General features: G+C 40.4%; 1 pseudogene; it reads right to left on the bottom strand.

The window, feature by feature from the left end:
- Nucleotides 1–1899, bottom strand: part of LOC149152616 (transmembrane 9 superfamily member 8 pseudogene) — a 63883-nt pseudogene extending 61984 nt beyond the window's left edge.
- Between the last annotated feature and the right edge of the window lie 19808 nt (nt 1900–21707).

The following is a 21707-nucleotide window of genomic DNA, read 5'->3' as shown; positions in this document are numbered from 1 at the left end:
TATCACAGCAAAAGATCTCAACCTAAGCTGAGGCATTAGAGATAGCGATGACGTTGCATGAAACTCCAATATAGGATCCGAGGTTGGCAGTTCAGCAAATCCACTCACAACTAAAAAACCTAACCTTAGAGATGAAAATTCTAAAACAAGATAAGGCGCCCTGGGTAGAGGCGCATGCAGAGGTGTGGTGCATAAAATGTAAAGGCCAGGGCCACAGATATGAATGGAGTCATCAACCTAAAGAAACGAAAAATTATCTTTGAGAAAAAGTCTCTCCGCATAGTGGTTCCACTGGACCCAGCCGAAGGGGTGTGCTACACTGAGCCTGTGCATGATGAGGATAGTGACGATGAACTAGACTATATCTACCAGATCACAGCGCAAGATTAAGATTGGGTGAATCTGACAGCGGAAGGGAGAATCTCATGGGAGTGTGATAGTTCTTGCACATCGAATTCAGATGAGGAGATCAAACGATGGCAGAACCGATTGCATGAGGTAACAACACTAAATTGTAATATGATGGTCAGATCACTACGCCATGTAACGATAGAAGAAAGGGAGCGACCAAGCGATGAGGGTACAACAAAAGCAGAGGAACCGGCAGACCGCTACGAAATGACAAGTCTGGAACAAAAGCAGCAAGGTGCGCAAATAGGGGCACCGTGTACAACAATTACTCAAAGGTGGAGGACATGACAAAAGACTAGGGGAAAGTGGCATGAATGTAGAAGGTAGGCACGCGTACGGTTTGGAGGAAAAAATGGGGTGAGCATCGATTGGCAGCGTAGGGTTCAGGTGTATGTGGTGCAAACACACAATCGAATAAGAATAAAAAATCTGAATTTGCCACAGTAATGAAGTCTGCCAGTAGTCCGCGAGAAAGCCAGCAGAAAAACCGGGGGGAGCACGAACAGCGTCCGCCTGATAAGATGACCCACTGAGAATTTGCAGATACCAAGGGTTCGATGGACCTATAATATGAGGGAGGCGAAGGTGAGCTTGTCCATAGTAAGACAAGAGGGAACCCAGAATGAGCGTAGTAGCAGTAGGCATTGTAAAATCAATGAAGAAGCGGCACATCAAAGAAGGAAAAGTGCGATGTTGGGGGAAGGAATCAGCAAGATGAAAAGTGGCATCACAAAAGTGGGCCACGCGAATCTGCACAGAAAGGAACCATGTCTGGCCAGGTCTACCTCGGTGATAGAACGAGTTGCGACCCTGCTATCATGGCTACAACCGCACCAGTGGAGGAGTGTACCCCATACAACAGTACTTAAGGAGCTAGCGGATATGAAGGCACTCAAAAGGTGCCCACAGCCCGGGCTAGCAGGAATGCTGAGACCTTGCACCTGGGGTGCAACCACCTAACTAGCTATGGAAAGCATAGTCTCAGTGCCCCACATAGTTGAAAGAAGGCATGAGACTATAAACAAGTCTATGGGAGGCCATCGCAGAAAGAAGGTTCCATGCAGGGCCATTCAGAGAGCGAGATTGTGGCTATGTTAAAGGGGCTGCGCTACCACGTGGGAAGGTTGGGAGGTGACCGTTAATGCCACTATTCCTGACAAGGAGTTTGAGTTACGACAGAAAGGAGCGGGCAGCAGGCCATTAAGATAGATGTTCTGAGTTAGATACGAAAAGATCTGCCGCCTAGAAGATATTAATGAACTAGAAGTGGAAGGAAGGGTACATTAAAACTTATGTATTCCTATAAAAACTTGTGGACAACACTGGGATACTTGAGATTTGAACCAGTAAAGACCAACAAACACCCAACTACCGGAGATCCCATGAGTACCATGGCGAGAACCTGAGCATGGTTCGTGGAAGAGTTGTATCCAACCCAGGAGGAGCCAGATGAAGCAGCTGCGGACCCCGAAGTTCCAAATTCCCCATGCACGTCGCGGCCCCGGAAAAACAAGTAGACGATGGGGCTAGTCAGGGTATCATCGAGATTTAGTAAATTATCAGTAGCCGAAAAGGGCAAAGCAATCACCACTGAACTCGAGGAGGACGACGAAGATTTGCAAGCCCTAATCGCTCAGATTGAAGCATAGGATGAGGAAGAAGAGGATTCTTTCCAAATACATTCACTACCCCCATATGTCTCTCCATGGAACGGGATGGCCAAGATACCGAAGGACTTGGACATTGCAAAGAGTATGCTCCATACCCTGCTTCTTCCAAATGAGATAAGGTTTGATGGTTTGCCGCTGGGCCGAGTACCGAGTATCAAGTTCGAAGATTGGGATCTTGCAGATAGCAAAAAGTTCCCCCAATTGGCTGAAGACAAATTACTACTGCCGAAGTGGTTACTGGCTGCGGAGAAGGCAGGATTACTTAATTTGAGGTTGATACCCCACTATCACCGTGCGGCCATCACCATTTTTGTTATCTGACAGTTACTATGTCTGGTACATGATGGGTATCTCTTGTTGGAGGAGCCATTTCCTATCACAGCCAATTTAGTACACCGGATTACCCACCTGCCTATTAAAGGGAACGACCCCACAAACATAACCAGAACAAGTAGTGATGTGAGTCTTGCAGAAGTAATGAAGGCTAAATATAAGCTGTAAAAGTGAAAGCGTGGGTATGTAATAGCAAGCATCAAAGACCAAGGGGTGTGAGTCACCACCCAGCTACTAGCCAGTAAACTCATGAGGAAATTCTGTGCAAATGAGGTTCCAGCCTCAATCATTGTGCTTGCGAAGCAGTGTGCAGAAGGGGTTCAGTTCAACTGGGCACAATTCTTATACGACGAGTTTTTGACAAATTGTAAGGAAGCGCAGGAAAAAGGTAAGATTTTATATTATGCATGGTTGCTACTATCAATCCTTCTGGTTGTAGGAGAAATTTTGCAGGGTAGCTAGTTTCCCAGCATTGAGAACAACCTACCTAAAGCAGTGCGGTATATCTCACTCTGGGCTACAAAGGACGCCACGAGGGTTCATGAGATCAAGGTATTTTGGATATTCATGGAGGTAATTATTCAAACATGGATCACTCGTAGACCGCGGATGTCCCCAACAGTATACAACAATTTGCAAAGCACGACTGAGTTCAAAATGGACATGCATAATCTATATATCCAAGCGTGAAAGGATCCAAAACGAACATGGGTCAAGCTTCCGTTCGTTGCAACGAAAGATCCAATTTACGAGGTATTGGCAGCATGGCCTCCGGAGTGGCGTGCCCCAGACATGGCTGTATTAGAAAGGATGGTAGCACAGTAGCGAAAGAAGGAAATCTAACTGTGACTTACTAAATTGGTGGAAATGACACGTTAGGGACAAAAGGTAGCTTCGCAGCAGGAGGAAACCAAGGAAGTCATAGCCGAGGAGATCATGAAAGATCAGGAAATGTCCTCGGAACAGGACAGGCAAAGGGAAATAGAGACACAAGAACGCACAGACTATCCCACAGAATAGACCTAAGCCAAGAGGACGCATAGCAAGGAATCACCACATACACGCAAAAAGTCAAAGACAACAAAGAAGTTGGAGAAATAGTTTCTTGACAGCAGCAAACCGGCGTGCAATGTCACTCCAGGTGCGTTGGAGGAACTGATGACAGAGAAGACAACTGTGTTGGGGGAGCTCAAAGCACAGTTGCAGGCATTATAGGTGCGACCCTCGGGAGGAATGATACCCAACCTAGTGGATGACACAGCTGCAACTGAGCAGATGGTGCGTACTCACACCATGAACACTTTAGTGTTGCCAGCAGGCGCTATCCTAGCCGAATCCGACGGTGACATGCAAAGTTAGGGGTTGAATTTGGCCGCTCTGCCTAGAGAAACCCTATACCAACTACAGGATGAGGTAACTGCTAAGCTGCGTACCAAGGAAGGTCGCACCCTCCAAATATTAATGGAGCATAAGGAAAATCTGGAGCAAGTTAGTCTACAGCGTGATGAATTGGTCGCACACAACCAGGAAGTGGAACAGGCTGTGGCAGAGGTTTGCAGCAAGGTACCTGAGCTAGCTATCCCAATGGAACTTCCCACAACTGACAAGATTCATCACCTAGCCGCAGGATTCTGTATGACCCAAGAGGAGGCTGCGAAGGCTCAATGTGAATTAAATGTACAAATTGCAGAGCTAAGACTGAAGGTGCAGCCACCCACACCCCTGGAAGTTCGAGAGCAGCGCAATTCAAGCAGGATTGGAAGTGATAAAGCACGCTGTCCAAGATTGCTCGAGATTGTTAGATCAATCCCTCCTTACACTCACATCCCTCTAGGAACACCCAACACTACAACAAGTAGAGACAAAAGTGTGGCAGTTGCAACAGGCTTATGATACAGTCCGGGGGACTGTGTAGACGGTCGCTATCACGCAACGCTTGGCTAAAATGAGGGAGGCCCAGGTTCTCAAGGCACAAGTCGATGTCACTCAGCAAAAGGAAGTAGTGTTGAAAGAACGCATCCAGCCCTGGCTTGATGAGGCCTTCACGGTCTCCACTGCCATCGAGGGAAAGTTAGCACACATGCAGGCAGTCTATGAATTGGGACAAGCAACAAAAACAGACACAGATGCATCGGTGGCTCGTGTAGAACAAGTACAGCAGATGGCCGAAGATTTTGTTGCAAGTGTAAGCGAAGTGCAAAAGTTGCTAAATGACCTCCGTGTGAAGATTGCTGCACCAGCCAAGTGACTCGGGATGAGTCATGATGATTGTGTTGGGGGCCTGTTGGGTAGCGGTGGCCCCGCGTAACGGTTTTGGGGCTCAAAGCCCACAAATTTGGGTAAAGGTATGGTAAAGGCTCTGCGAGGTGTGTGGAGCGTGGATTGTAGTGATTCAAGTCAAAGGGTTGTCTGCCCGAAAATAATGTAAGAAAATAGAAAGTAATTCAGCCTGCCCATGGTCTGCGGACCATGGAAGTGTATAAATAGAGCAAGGCTCTATGGTTAGAAGGTAGTTTTTAGTTGGGATCTAGAATCTTATGGGTTTATGAAGGCAATATTCTCTCTGCGTCTGTAAGCCCGAGTCAAGGGTGTTGGTAGATAGATAGAGGCTCTACAGCTGTGTGTGCAGAGGCCTGGTAGAGTCTACAGCTGTGTGCGCGGACTCTTGCAGCTGAATGCACAGGGCAGATCTGGTTGTATTGATAGAAGATATTAATAAAGATAAGTTGTTTATGAAATATCACGGATCTATTGTATTCTGGTTTATGCATCTGTTATATGGGTTTATGTCTTTAAGAATTATGATTTCGCACGCTGGGTTTTATTGTTAAATGTTTACTTAAAGACTATAAAAAGAAGATTAGATCTGTAATAAATTCATTAATAAGAAAGTGCATCTGCGTGGATCTACGCGTAAGTTCGATAACCGTACAGAGGGTCGCGAGGCCACAGAACAGTTTGCGACTCCTCCAAACCACATCAAGACATCCCAAGGGTGCAGAAACCTAGTTCCAGCACCCTACCCTACTACCTTGGGTGAGACTTCATTTCGCGCTCTGCGGGCTGTTGCCGAAAGGGTCGGTAGTGCAGGATTTGTTTGGCTAATAACTCTTCCGACCTGGGTTAGGCCCCAATAAGCCAACACAAGGGCACAGCCAGAGAGGCTGCTACAGTTAAATGGTTTAGATGAATTCAATATGCAGGCCCTCCTACACACAGAGGTGACTCAAGTACAAATAAAGGTTTGGCATGACAAAAACATCAAAGAAAAAGTTTTTCAAGAAGGTGATTGGGCTCTACTATATGATTCTAGGTTTAAAGACTTCAAAGGAAAATTGATGACCAGGTGGCTAGGCCCATATCTGATAGAGAAGCTCCATGACAATGGGGTTGTGTAAGTAAGGACCATTAATGAAGAAGGTATCCCCTTGATGGTTAATGGATACAGATTAAAAACCTATAAAAGACCTCTATTAAGGGAAGAGTACATTAGTCCTATTAGTAAGGAAGTGAATGTGCTTGGAAGTGTCTCAGCTTCCAGCTCACCAAGTTATTGAAGGTTGTTTTATTTTTGAAGAAAATGAAAATAATAATAAGGGACTTAGGCGAAAACCTCTATGAGGCACCCGAGACCAAATTTTGGGTTGAAAACCTTCTTGAGGGATCCCAAGAGTGAAAAAAGAAAAAAATAAAAAGATCCCTAGGTGAAAAAATCCCTTGAGGCGCCTAGGGTAGGAAGACAGGTTGAAAATATCCTTTGAGGTGACCTATGTGACTTTCAAAAAAAGGGTAAAAGGAAAAAAAGAAAAACAACCAAAATAACATGGCATGGACCTCAAACCTACCCACTAATAAAATTCAGTGATTTTTGCTAGTTTTTAAAGGAAACAGAGGACACAAATTTCAGAGGAAACCAAGCCAAGAAGCACCACATTATTCCTTCATTCACTTCATATCTCCCATGACTACCATGTCTCCATCATCCATCCTCACTTACATGCATCAAAAACGAGTTTGCAGGCAATTTTATGACTTCTACAAGGTTTCCTATAGTTACTACAGAAGTTTCCTGTAGTACTACAGGATCTCCTAAAACTCTACATGAATGAAATTATGGTTTGGAAATGATGATACAGGTCTCTTTTGTGTTGAATTAGGGGACCATACACCTCACCACCTCTCACCCAACACCAACTCATGACCATACCACCCTCTATGTCCATCAAAAACCACTCAAAAAAATAAAAAATAAAATACAAAAAATTTTTAGAAAAGTCAAAGGGACGTGACATCATTGGCCTCACTCACCTGCCACTCCATCTCCTCCATTTCCATCCTTCCACTCCTACATCACCACCCATTCCTCCTCTAGGTGAAAAAAAAAAACAGAAAAAAAAAAGAAAAAGAAAAAGAATAAAATAAAATGATGAAAAGGCAGCTATAGGTTTCCTGTAGTAACTACAGGAAACCTTGTAGCGGCTTCTTCTCTCACAGTAGCAACTCTCCATGCACTCTCCTTCAGTACCAAGGCAAGAAAAGATATCCAACACCCCTGCAAACAGTATGACTGCCATCCAGAGCTCAGCAACAAAAAAAATAAGACCAAGCACCTGCATACAATAACAAAGAGGAAAACCACATCAATAGGGAGAAATATATAGAAAAATGACCAAGGAAAAGCACTTACCTGAACAAAAAGAAGCACAAAAGAGCCACCCTCCGACATGAAACAACCAAACAAAGGAAGGCACAAGTATGTAACCTCATCCAAATTCTTCCCTAAGTATGATATAGTAAAACTTTAAGAATATGAAAAGGTTGATTTTAGAAGCTAGAGGTGGCCAGTGAAATTGGACACCCTCAGCTTGAAAACAAAAAGTGAACTCCTAGTCAGCCTGACGCATGGAAACATCACATCAAGAAGAATGAGTTGAAAAGGTGGTCAAGTTAAGTTGTGTGAGAGTGGGTGATGATTACAAGGAGAGGTTGCATGATAGCTAATGATGGGCCAATGGTCCCAAAGAGGAAATCTCGTACACTTCCAGTCAATACAACGCTCCAAGGAATCGACCATAAAAAGAAAATATTCCAAACTTTGATGCTCCATTTTTTCATTTCGAGATCAGAGAGGACTGGGACCACCTTCGAGAGCCATCGAGGAGGAAAACTTGTTTCAGCCACCCTACAGGAAGCAACAACTATAGGAAACGTAGGGAGATATAGGAAACACTGGAAATTCATAGAGAAAGCTAAAAGCAGGTGCATAGGATCCAACGGCTCAAAAATTCTCCTCATCTAAAGCATCACAATGAAAGGTAGGTGGACCATATCTCCTATGCTTTGAATTGATAACTAGGAACAAAAAAAATTGGGTTTCTAAGTGATTGCAGTGGTCTTAGGAGTTTTAAAAGAATGGTGAACCATTTGAAAGTTATGTGGAGATAGGGAAAAAATGCAGCCATCCACCACCCTTAGTCACCCTAAAAACTAAGTCTAAGACTACCATAATCCTTATAGTCAGCCAACCAGAAAAGGAACATGACAGGAGGGTTTAACAAAAGGGAACCCATAAAGACATCTAGGATACACCTCCATCCCCTTGTGATAGAAATATTTAGAATACATAACTGGTTGGGATTCTTTGAGCTGCTAAGAGGGTATGATGATAATGTAGCTCAAGAATGTTCCATGGCACTTAAATCTCAAGCTAGGATTAGTGCTACCATAGTGGTAAGAGGGCTGTCAATTACAATTACTCCTGAAGTAATTATCAAAATCACTACACTTCCTCAAGGGATGCCATGGAGAAAGGAGGATAAGGATGAAAGCACTTTTGCAAAGAAAAACTTCTTCTTAAGGGATGAAGATCCAATTGAGGATAAAAATGGGATAAGAAGGGAAAGCCTTCCCTACCCTGGAATGAAGTGAGTTATCATATTCTCAAATATCTCTCTTGTGAAGCGAGGCTCAGTATAGTCTATGGATATCAATTTAGACTCCTCCATGAGTTGGGATTTGGAGAGGAGATGCCCATTGTCATAAGACTCAGTATACCCTACTTCTTGCAATCAATAATAGAGATGAGCTTAAAAGTACATGAGGTAAAAAATCAACAATTGGAACACCATGGATGTATTAAGCTAATACTAGAAGATGCTCTAAGCCAGATCAGAATCCCCATTCAATGGTCCACATTCAGAGACATAGAAAGAGAGGTGGTGATTGAAATACAAGCCGACAATACCTCTAATGTTGAAGAGGAGGCAGAAGAAGAACCTGAACAGGAAGAAGAAGAACCCAAAGAGGAAGAAGAAGAACCTGAAGAGGAAGGAGAAGAACCAGAGGAGGAAGAGGAGGAAGAAACAGAGAAAACAGAGGAAGAAGAAGCAAAAGAAGAAGGATAAGAGGAGAAAGGTGAAGAGAAAGAACATAAGGAAGAAACAATCCCTGAGGAACACAAAAAGTAAATGGAGGAATCTCCAAGGTTGTCTCTTGAACCAACCGAGAGGGAGGGAGTTACTGCCTTGACTGACCTAAGAACACCTATCAAATCAAAAGGGAAGAGATTGAGGAAGACTCCCCTCTATTTAAAAACAAGGAGGAGCACTAGGATCAAATAGGGGAAACCAAAAACACCCACCAGGACTCCAATCATTATTGAGGACTCACCAAAAGAGAAAGAAAAGTTAGTTTCCCCAGAAATAAAAGGTGAAGAGGGCACATCAAAACAAGCTTCCCCAAAGTCTCCCATCACCTATGATAGGAGGCCTACCAACAGGTCAGAATTAGCAAAGAATAACAAGGCACCTTTGACCCCATTTTAGAAATAAAAATTCCTTCTACAAGAAACTTAGACAATCCTACAGGAAACTCAATCGGCACTCCAGGAAACAAAGAAAAAGCATCAGGAAGGACATCAAGGACAGAGGAAAGGCAAGGAAGAAGCAACATAAGTGTAGGAGGAGGTAGATTCTTCAAAGACATCTAAGGGAGAATCCCAAGAGCTACTGGAACCTAGCCCACGACCCAATTTGAGCTCTTATTACTGATTCATTGAGGGAGGTAGAGTAATACCACAAAAATTTGCCATCCCTCTCTTCTTTGAGCTTGAGAAGGAGAGAGGAAGGACACATCGCTAGATGCAAATTTCCAAATCAAAGAATGTAGAGGATGTGGGCCATATGGAAGAGAAACTACTAGAGATGGGCAGAGAGTTGAGTAGGATAAGAGATAGGGAACAAATTATGAGATCTCAACTAGAGGCAGAAAACACATGGCTAAGGAGGAAGTTACAGGAAAAATAGAGCCAATTGGCCACCATGGAAAGCCTCTCCATGGAGGCACTCCAGTGCAGGATGCCACCAAAATCATATGCCTTGTACCTCAAAGATCAATGGTTGCAATTTCAAATAAAGACACTAGCACAACAGGGGACTATGCCTTTCCAAGACTATATGAAGTTCAACAAGCTATGTGACAAAAGAACCCTACAGGATAAGCCAAGATATCTGAATTCTAATTGCACAACTTAGCCTTAATAGACTTGAATGTGTGGGACCCCAATGCAAAGATGGGGGACATACAACTAATGGCCCTTGCATCATGAATGAGTCATGAGGAGGCAAAGGCTAAGGAGGTGAAGAGGGTGTTCAAAAGAGAATTAAAAGAGCCACTTTACATCAGATCAGAACAGATAAATTCTATGGTTGTCATTAGCACCCGCAACATCAACGTCAATGATCCCCAACTTGCACCAAGGTACCTAGCTACACAAGAGCAAGAAATCACACATTTCAAGGACACCTTGAGATTGCCAGGGGATGAATGCTAGCAAGCAAAAAAAGGAGATGGGGAACCCTACCATATATCCTAAGGATCAGGGAGTATCATTCCCCTAAAAGAATGAGAGATGCACTAGAAAGGACCCCAATGTATAAGAAGGCACTTCAGAGACTCAAAATCAATTGGATTGGTTTGAAACTCAATCCACCCTTGCTATTGGGTATGCTAGAAGGCAGAAAGGAGGAAGAGAAAAGAAATCAATGGGAGGAAATAGAGAAGTATGCAGGGATTTATCCACAAGAGGAAGCTCCATCAACAAAGGCCTGGGATGTCAGAGAGGCCACAAGGGCTATGAAAGACATGGACATAGACTAAGTTGCTCAGAGGATGAGAAACACTTTTAGGTGGGGGTGGGGGGGAGGGAAATGATGAGGCTCATCAATAGGTAAATTATATGGGCCTTAATGCCACTCTCCAGCTTATTAAAATCAACTTTTCTCACATTTCTTTACATATTTTATTATATTTTACTTAGTGAGATGGGTAAAGGTGAGATGTTAAGTTATGTGGCCTAATGTGCATTAATTGCAGGATTTGGAGTAGCTTTTGGCCAATTTAAGTGTAGAAAATTGAAGTAGACAAGACAGAGGGATTTTAGGAGATTGGGTCTGCCTCCTTAACTCCTCAATCACTCGAATATTCCTCCACCATATCTCATCAGCTCAGAGTTACAAGTTGCCAAGCCCACCGAATTCATTGGCAGCCAAGCCAGTAACAGTTGAAGACAAGTTAATATTGATTTTGAGAGTCAAGCCTCCCTAATTCTAAGCAAGTTTTTGGTAGCTTTAGTTGTATAAATAAGAAGGCATAGTGCCTCATTAGGATTCTACTTTTTATGGTAGCCAACAAGAAATTTCGAGCTTAAGATATTGTGATTGTTATTCTCATGTTATTTTTGACATTTTGGTGAGAATGAAAAGGGTTTCTTTGATCCAACACCGAGTTGACTCAAAGGGTTGAAGCTCTTGGGTTACGAACCAAACCTAGTAGAAAAGGTTCCTCTTCTTTTTGTACATGTATCCTTAAATTAGAATCATAGATTAGCTACTGGAATTATTTATGTTTTGTTTAGTTTGCAAGTCTTTAAATGATTAGTTATTTTTTATTCCATTAGTTGGAGAAGTAGATCAGTGTACAATAGGGAAAGGAAAAACTTCAGAAAATCTTGTGACAGTGGCCTCATACTCATCTCCCTCATGGGGTCATGGTTTGAAGACTCCACTCTCACAGTCCCAAAAAAAGAGTTATATTTTGGTTATTGCATAGCTTAGGGTTTCTTGTTGAGTAGGTCATTATTCATGATTTCTTAGAAGCATTTGCAATTGTGATTTTGGTTTCTTAAGTTTGTTGTAGATTAGAAAGCATTCCATTCCATAGAGTTGATCCACTAGCCATCAATAAATAATTTTCTTAAATTCAACTCATCTTTTACACATTTACATAAAGTTGTGCATAAATGAAGAAATGAATATGTGTTGTTGCAGGATTTGTTGATTTGCAGACATAAATCATTCCACCAGCCTCATCTAAGTTTCTCCACCTCTTGCTAAACCCTATCAACCATCACTTCCGATTTATGATTTGTAGCCCACCATGGACAACCACCTTGAGAAAATCCAACCATCTTAAAGAGTTGGGTTCATCCTTGGGTAGTGTGCACCTTCCCCATACCTTATTACACCATCATCCACCTTCCCAGCACTTCCTTTCACCTTCCTTGACTTCCTACAACTTTCAGCTAAGTTTCCTGTAGTAAAGCAGGACATCCTATAATAACTACATGAAATCCTATAGAAAATACAAGAAAACTTGTAGCAACCCGCTTTAGACTGTTTTGGGAAGAAATAATGACCAGAGCCTAGGGTAGGCCTTCAACTTGACCTCCATACCCCTCAATTCCATTTTTGACCAGTTTTCCCATACCTTCCTCCCCTACAAAAGATCATCTTGATTAGTTTAACATTTACATTTCTAAATTGGAAACCAAAAGACTCTTTTATGCAATATTTAGCTAATGCATGCATACATCAATCTTAGCAATGTTAGGATCATTTATGTGCTTACTTAGTCCAGATAACTAGATGATAGAATGCAAGGGTAAATTAGGTCTCTTCTGCAAAGTAATGTGTGTTAATTCCTAGCTAGGTTATTTCATGTCATTTTCATAGCACTTTCTATTCAGAACTTTCATTTCCTTAACATAGGAAAGCATTTACTTTTTGCATAAAATTTAGCTTTACATTCACTGTCAGTAGTCAACCTCCTTCTGGTCAATAAAAGACTAGTTTGAAAAAACCTAGTGGTCTATCGCCCCAGTTGATAAGTGACAAGAGCAAACTGTTACATATGCTATGCATATAGCATTGTCACCTCCAAGCTTGTATGAACCCCCGGTTGATAAAGTAAATTTGGTCACCCTAGGAGTTGCAACATCCTTTCTACAATACTGGGGCTCATCACCATCTTCGATTGGTTCATTGCATTCATTAATGAAAAATCCATTCCCTTGATTTCCATGTGTAAAGTTACTGAGGTATTTATGGATTTGATGGATGTTATGTTTATGGTATTTATGTTCCTATTATGTTGGTTATATGCACATTTTATGATAGCAACTATGTATGGATCTAAGCATGTTTTTACTCGTATGTGAATGGATAATGTGTCTATGACCTAATAGATGATAATGTAGAAAATGGCATAAGGGAACAATGGTTCATATCTATTCTTAGATAATTGAGATCCCTACACTTACCTCTATTATTTACACTTGTAGATTACATGTCGATGATATGTTCAACGAAATGCATGTCATGGCTAGTAGGGATCTAGTCAAGGTCGTGAACAAGTATTTGCTTTAGTACTTTGATTTCCATGTTACTTACTTATTTGAAGTGATGGATCAGTTCTCTGCAGTATCCTGGGCTTTGAGCCTAAGAAAGTGGCTTAAATATCAAGTTTTTTGCCACAACACTAATAATTTTGGTCCACAGTCGTTGGCAAGCAGGCTTGTCAGAGCGACTTTAGGTTGTTGGTTGCTCCCTTTCCCATAGCATGAGAGAGACTATGTCTCAAGGGACCTAAAACAATAGTGGGACCCAAGGATAGGCTATCTGAGTGGCTAACTTTTCCTCTGAGGGTTCTGTTGATGATGTTGGATGTTTGTATTGTGTGTTTTTGTCAGTTCCACTTCCTTAAGGTGATTTGGGAGTTCGGATCATATCATAGTTTCCTCTCATCGCATGTTTACCCTGGTTGGTCGGTTGCTTGGGTAGATGTGGGAGGAGGGTGTTACGAGTGGAGAGAGAACAACCCTATAATAGCCTCGAGTTAAAATTTCATGTAATAAAGTTAATAAAGGTAAAATAAGGCCAAGGTCATGAGACACTTATTCCAAGATGAATGTTGGGAAAAAAATCCTAGCGGGCATCACTAGTTGTTTATTATGGCTAAGGAAATTGACAAAGGCATTAGCAAAGGCTTTGGAAAGGAAAAGTGGCAATTATCTACATTTATTTATGACAATAAAGGAAAATAGGAGAAAAGGGAGATGAAAGGTCACAAGTTGGCATGAGGAGGAAATTGAAGGAAAATAGAGGAATCGTGAAGAAATTGGAGGCATCAATAATAAAAAGGCACCAGAGAATTAGTTTGGGGCTTTTTGTTAGTTTGGATTTGGAGTTAGTTGGAGAGAGGAGAAGGAAAGAAAAGACAAGCAAAGGGAAACAAGGACAAGCAAAGGAAGGACAAGGAAAGAAGAGGAAAAGCAAGGAAAGATTGGATGTGACTTGCATGTAACAGGTTGAATGTGTGATTTCCGAGTTGGAGTGTGAATACATGGTGCATGCATTTATGTATTTGGTTCATTTGTTGTCATTTGCTTGGGTTTTTCCTAGTTGACATTTGTTTCAACCTTGCCTTACCAATTCCTGGATATCCATGGTGTGATGGGATTCATTCTTGGTTGAGTTTTTGATTTCTGGAAGGTTTTGGATTTGGGCGAGGTGATCTTAGGAAAATCCCAAGGGTTGGGGGTGGAGATGGTTTTCTCTGAGAAGCCCTCAACTGGTGGGTGGAGACAGGAAAATTACTCATGGAATGGTGAAGGAATTCTGAGGCATCCAAGCTTGGTTTGGTTTTGTGATCTTGGGACCAATTTAAGTGAGGTCATAGTAGCATGAAGGTGGAGGTGGTTTAACCTCTATATTCCCTTGGTTGTTTATGTATTGGTTTATCCCATGATATCCCACATTCATGCTTGGAATATGGAACGAGGGTGATTGGCTAAAAGAAAGGTTCGGTTCAGCCTAATCTATGGTTGGGTGGTATGTGGAAGTCCTTGACTTGGTTAGCTTTTGCATCATTTAATGAGAGTTATTTCTCTATGGAAATCTATGAAGCATTTATATTGGTTATACTAATAATTTGATGGATGTTATGACATGGTTACTCTTATCATTATTTGTTGGTTACAAGCATGGATCTATTATATACTCTAACTATGGATTGTTCATGAATTGATATGTATTTGGTTGGTTGATGAATGCATGAGCTAACAAATGTTATTGCAGCTATTATGAGAGGTCATTAGACCTTGTTGGTGAATTTCAAATAAGTTTCAGGCCCCCTTTGTTCAGATATGCATTCATGAATTATAGATTTCATGTTCACTATATGTTTGACGAAATGATTGTCATAGTTAGGCCTGGTCAAGTCAATTTCTTAACTACTTTTTTTATGACTGGATTTTTTTGATGTTATATACCATTTTAGAAAGTTTCATTAAGTTTTGGGCAGTGATTGGGAGTCAGGCCCTAAAAAGGTGGCATTAATTCTGGGTTCGCATGGTCAGAAATGGAAAATTTGGGTTGTAGTTGTTGTGTCTAGAGGCCTAAAATTGCATGGAGGCCTTGTCATGCATGCGACTGGGTCCCATATCACTAAAATGGAAAGTTAGCTAAGGATTTGGGCACCTAGAGTGGTTGTTTATCTCCTAGGTCTCTTGTAGCTTCTGAGGTAAGTAAGTAAAGTTAGTTTGTCAACTACACTTCCTTCATGAAGCTAGGAGGTCGGGTCATGTCAAAGTAGCCCTCATCTCATGTTTACCCTAAAAGGCTAGTTAAAGTGGGTAAATGTGGGAGGGGTGGTTACAGAGTAGTATCAGAGCATAATTCAAATACAAGGACCAGATGAGATAAATGTATGTTGTTATGCATGCAATGTCATGGTTTTGGTTATCATGCATGAAGTCATTATATGCAGCTAGATGTTTCATGCATGATGTCGATATATTGATATGATTATGTATATACATATATCATACTAAGTTGGATTGATTTTACAGATGAGATAGGCTCCCTTAAATCTCGTTGAGGTATGATTTTGATTATGGTATCTATTTGGTTTATCTAACATGGTGTGTTTATAGGAAGAAGAGGATCCGAGATGATGAGAAAAATGGTGGACTATAGTTCATGTGACTCTCCCTACAGATCAGTTGGGAAACAAGGATATGAGTATTCTCCTAACATAGTGGATACATTGAGGAGTTTGAGGGCAAAGATCAGAAGTTGCAAGGCAGTCAATGACAAGTTTTTTGAGGCTCAGGAAAGACTTGCAAGGGCTCAAGCAAAGTAGGCAGAGGTCAATGTATTGATCCTTTAGAGTTTTTTAGATTTTTAGAGTTAGGGACGATTAAGGTTAGTGAAGAACAAGAAGGGAATACTAATGTGGCATATGGTAAAAGGTCTCGGTCAGGATACATGTTGGATAGAGGGGACACAATCAAAGGTGGTTGATCATTGGATACACCTGACAAGAGGATTGGTATGTAGGGGTTTCATTCTAGTTCCTCATTCAAGAGACATCATCACCATCATCAATCCTCTTACATTTTATGGAAATATGAAGAAGTCAGAAGATGTCGAGGCATGGTTGCTTGGGATGAAGAAGTTCTTCAGATTGCATAACTATTAAGAGAACATGAAAACCAAAATAGATACTTTCAGTCTTAAAGGGAAAGTAGATATCTGGTAGGTAGATGTGAAGAATCTGAGAGGCATTCGAGAAGAAGAGTTGATTTGGGATGATTTCGAGACTCTTCAAGAAGAAGTACCTATCTAAAAGATATTATGATGATACAGCTAAGGATTTTTATGAGCTACAAATAGGTTCTATAACAGATGATGAGTATACTAGCAGGTTCCTGGAGTTGTTGAGGTATGTTTTGTTAGGTCCCTATACTACTAGTGTAACCCCTTATTGTTATTAGTACAACCCCATTATTATATCGTTTTTCCCATGTAGTCCCCATATTGTTATTATTGTGCCCCATAGAAGCCCACTATTGTTATTATTGTGCCCTTATATTATTATTGTTATGTCGACTCTGATTATATTATGACCCGTTAGACTCCTATATATAGAAAGGAGGTCAAGTCATTTGTATCATCGAAGAATTGTTCATTTGTGTAATGTAAAGGAGGTTTCCCCCTCAAAGAGCCTTATTTCGAAGGCGTTCATCTATCTTTTCTATCTTTTTGTGAGCTGGTTTCATAACATTTAGTATCAGAGCTTTGGATTCTAGCGTTTCGCTGCTCCAAACAGGTCATCGCAGAAGTTTCACTATGACTTTTTTTCTACGACGTTTCAGATGCTACAAAAAAAACCCATTTGAGCCGAATTCATTCTGAACTTCGGGTCCAAATTTCACAGATTGTCTCGCTATATTTACGAAGATATGGTCTGAGGAATTTAGGGTTTTTGCAAACTCCCAAATTACATTCCAAACAGGTGACCGGGGGAAAAGCATCATAACTTTTGTTTTGAGCATTAGATTGAAATTTTGTAAGAAGTTTCAGAAAGAGGACGACCTGTAGTTTTTTTTGTATCAGTTTTAGGTACTAAGGTTGAAACAGTGACACGTGGAACGTTGTACAAGTTTGCTTTATTGAACTAGTCTATAATCAGGTCACCATGGAAGATTTGGAATAACTCTTCCTTGGAGAATCCAATCTTGATAAGACTTGTGGGGTTAACAAGAGGACTTAGAGGGCTATTACAGGCCGAAATTTCTAAACTTAAATATCTGAAATTACAGATTTACATTCGTTTCAAGATCAAGCTCCTAAAATCAAGAAAAAGTGAGATGAGGATGTTTGATGGCAAGGATCCGGTAAATTGGATATTATAGATGGAGAAATATTTGATCTACATGGTGTACCACTGTTACAAAAGGTAAATACTGCATCTAATTATTTAGAACTAAATCAATTTTTATGGTATAAAGGGCTTTGTTCTCGTAAACCACTTGTTACGTGGTCAATTTTCACGGAGGAAATGATAGCACATTACGAGGATACAAAGAGAAACGCCTTATTTAGCCAATCGATAAATCTCAAACAAAAGTTTTCAATGGTAGACCCTATTGAGGACTTTCAAAACTTGAATATAAGGGAAAAGGATATTCCAAAGAAGCAGAGGATTGATGTCTCCATAGGGAATTTAAAGGATAAAATTCAACATGAGGTTCGTCTTTGGGAACTTGATTCATTGGAGAAGGCATTTAGGTTGGCAAGAAAAGTGGAAAGAAAAATTATGGCAACAAGGAAGTCTACCCCTCACAACTATAAAGATGGAAGTGTTGTTTCTCCTAGCCTTCCACAACCTACAAGGTTGATACCACAACAATTGGAAGAAAGAAGAGGAAAAGGGCTTTGTTACAATTGTGATAACAAATACATTAAAGGTCATAAGTGTGCTGAAAAGAAATTATTTTACATTGATTGTGGAGAGGAGGAATAAAAGGATCAGGAAACATCAAAAGAAGAGGATATACACCAGGAACCAACCCCAGAGAAAGAAGAAATGAATCCGACCATATATTGTGAAGCATTGGCAAGAATTACCACTCCTCAAACTCTCAAGATAGAAGGACATATCAAGAAGACAAAGGTTCAAGAAGTGAAAGATCACATCGAGAAAGAAGAAATGAATCCGACTATATCTTGTAATGTATTGGCCGGAATTACCACTCCTCAAACTATCAAGATAGAAGGACATATCAAGAAGAAAAAGGTTCAAGAAGCGAAAAATCATTTAAAGCATCAAGAAATGAATTTGGAAATATCTTGTAATGCATTGTATAGAATTACCACTCCTCAAACTATCAAGATAGAAGGACATGTCAAGAAGAAAAAGGTAACAATGTTTGTTGATTCAGGCAGTACCCATAATTTTATTCATTGTAAGATAGTCAAGGAATTGAATTGCTTCGTATATCTAGCACCAGAGTGTCAAGTGATGGTTGGAAGTGGAGGAACCATAAATTTCTCTGGAAAGTGCCATAATATCAATCTATACATGGGAGAATATGTATTGAATAGCCCAATGTTTTCCATTCCAATGGCTGGTGCTGATGTTGTACTAGGAGTCTAATGGCTACAATCCTTGGGTACAATAGCTTTTAATTTTCAAGAACTTTTCATGAGATTTTCTTTGGAAGGAAAGGAAGTTGAATTAAGGGGTATCACGGGGAAACCAGGAAAGATAATCATCTCTAATGGAATGACAAAGCTTCTAAAGAAAGAAAAAAGAGGTGTAATTGCACAATTATGTTTGCTAGAGGTTCCCACATCGAAATCTTCTATTTCTCCAGATCTCCAAAAATGCTTGGACAATCATTCCAAGGTATTTGAGACTCCCAAAGCCCTCCCACCTATTCATGACCATGATTATGCTATTCATTTGATTACAGGAAATGTTCCTCCAAACATCAGACCTTACCTAATGAGAAGACACTTAAAGGTAAAAATGGATCATGATAGTCATAAATGCTTTTTAGAACAAAGATTATCTTCAAAAGAATAGAAAAAATGGGTCACAAAGATGTTGGGTTATGACTTTGAAATCATCTACAAAAAAGGGGAGAAAGATGTTGTTGCAGATGCACTCTTAAGAAAGGATGAGGATGTGGAAGTATTGTTTTTTTCCATTTATATTATCCAACTAGATTGGATAAATGAATCAAAGGATGAATGGCACAATGACGAAGAAGTGTGGCCACTCATTCAAAAGTTACAGAAGATCCCAGTTCAAACAATATTGCTAGAACTTGACGAGGAAGGAAAAATAATATTGGAACCTGGAGAAGTCACAGAAACAAGAACCCGACATCTACGAAATCGATCAATTTCATAATATCTCATCAAGTGGAAGAACTTACCCGTTGAAGATTCCACATGGGAGGACAATAATTTTATAGAAAAGCATTAAGAACTACTCAAGTGTTGAGGAAAACACTTTTTGAAGGAGAGGGGCATGTTAGGTCCCTATACTACTAGTGTAACCCCTTATTGTTATTAATACAACCCCCTTATTATATTGTTTTTCCCATATAGTCCCCATATTGTTATTATTGTGCCCCATAGAAGCCCACTATTCTTATTATTGTGCCCTTACATTATTATTTTTATGTCGACTTTGATTATATTATGACCCCTTAGACTCTTATATATAGAAAGGAGGTCTTGTCATTTGTATCATCGAAGAATTTTTCATTTTTGTAATGTAAAGGAGGTTGCCCCCTCGAAGAGGATTACTTCTAAGGTGTTCATCTATATTTTCTATCTTTTTGTGAGTTGGTTTCATAACATGTTCCTTACCTCAAGGATGAGAAAGCAAAGATTCAAAGGTTCATCGGTGGTTTTCTAGTAGCATATAGAGATTGGATTGAGTTTGACGAGCCTTGGTCGATGGAGGAATCCATCAGGAAATTGAAGCATTGTTATGATCAATCAAAGTGTAAATTTGAGCCTAAGCATGCTTTGAAGGGGAATGAGAAAGCTAAAGGGAAGTGGCCACCGAAGTAGGGAAGAAATCAGGATGCAAGTGAGAAAGAAAATGTTGCTCCTTACAAGAAGTATAATGTAACTGAGAAGGGGCATGGACCTCAACCTGGAGAATATAATAATAGAGGTGATAGTAGGGGACCGTTGCAGTGATGGATTTGTGGCAAAATCATTGAAAGAAGGATTTCCCATTGTACCAGGGTGGCAAACCTTAGATATATACTTCTCAGGAGGCACGAAAAGTTGGGGATGCTTTCCATAGAATTCCTTGGATTTATGTTGCTGTTGAAAAAAAGCAGACATATCACTAGACATCCATTATTGAGATGGAAGGTAAGCTATTTGATAGAGTTGTTTCTATTTTGATTGACCCTAGATCTAATTGTAGTTATGTTAATCCTTACCTGGTGGATAAGCGTGGTTTGAGAAAAGAAGTGCATGCAAAATCTTGGTTGGTGCAGTTGGCTACAAGTATTAAGAAATCAACTCATCATTGGGTAAGAGCTTATGCATTTGAGGTGAAAGGTATGCCTACATCAACACATCTAAAATGTGTACCAGGGTGGCAAACCTTAGATCTATACTTCTCAGGAGGCACGAAAAGTTGGGGATGCTTTCCATAGAATTCCTTGGATTTATGTTGTTGTTGAAAAAAAGCAGACATATAACTAGACATCCATTATTGAGATGGAAGGTAAGCCCTTTGATAGAGTTGTTTCTATTTTGATTGACCCTAGATCCAATTATAGTTATGTTAATCCTCACCTGGTGGATAAGCGTGGTTTGAGAAAAGAAGTGCATGCAAAATCTTGGTTGGTGCAGTTGGCTACAAGTATTAAGAAATCAACTCATCATTGGGTAAGATCTTATGCATTTGAGGTGAATGGTATGCCTACATCAACGCATCTAAATGTGCTTCCATAGAGACATATAATATGCTTTTGTGTATGGATTGGTTTTACCTCCACAAGACCAAAGTAGATTGTTCTGACAAGTGTTGGCATTATGATACATGTATTGTCTTTGATGGCAACTCACACAGATGAAATATCATAGTATAGCAAGTAAACAACAAATAATTACAGATCAGTCTTCACAGAATGAAGAAAGAGAGGTATATGCAGGTTCACCATTGACCAAGCTGCATATACACTCAGGTTCACTGTATACAAGTTGCGTATACATACACATGCACATTCATAGAAGGAAAAGCGCGTATACCTTGGAAAAATAAGTTTTTGGTCCATGGTATTTTTTATCCATGGTATTGGTCCAAGGTATCTGGTCTGAGGTATTGACCCTAGGTATTTGGTCGAAGGTATTGTTCCTAAGTGGTTTTGGTCCATGGTATTTAGAAAGGCCTAAAAATATAAAAGGAGGAGAAGATCATTAGGCCATGGTGTGCAAGTATCGAATATCTGATGAAGTGTGAGATCTAGTATGCAAGTTATTGGGTTATGGTGCATTGCTAGATCTGAACCAAGGATGAACCTTAACATATGATGAGGGATTAGATCTAATGATGGATTGGGATCTTAAGGCGTAAAATGAACTATCATTATGTGTTTTTTCCCATGTATATTCTAGATCTGAATATTGACGC

The sequence above is a fragment of the Pinus tabuliformis genome, chromosome 9 (assembly GCF_031772625.1).
Source record: "Pinus tabuliformis cultivar Carrire ecotype Pingquan chromosome 9, CPIR1, whole genome shotgun sequence".
Classification (NCBI taxonomy): domain Eukaryota; kingdom Viridiplantae; phylum Streptophyta; class Pinopsida; order Pinales; family Pinaceae; genus Pinus; species Pinus tabuliformis.
Note: the sequence above shows the minus strand (reverse complement) of the source record. Positions and strands in the feature narration are given on the sequence as shown.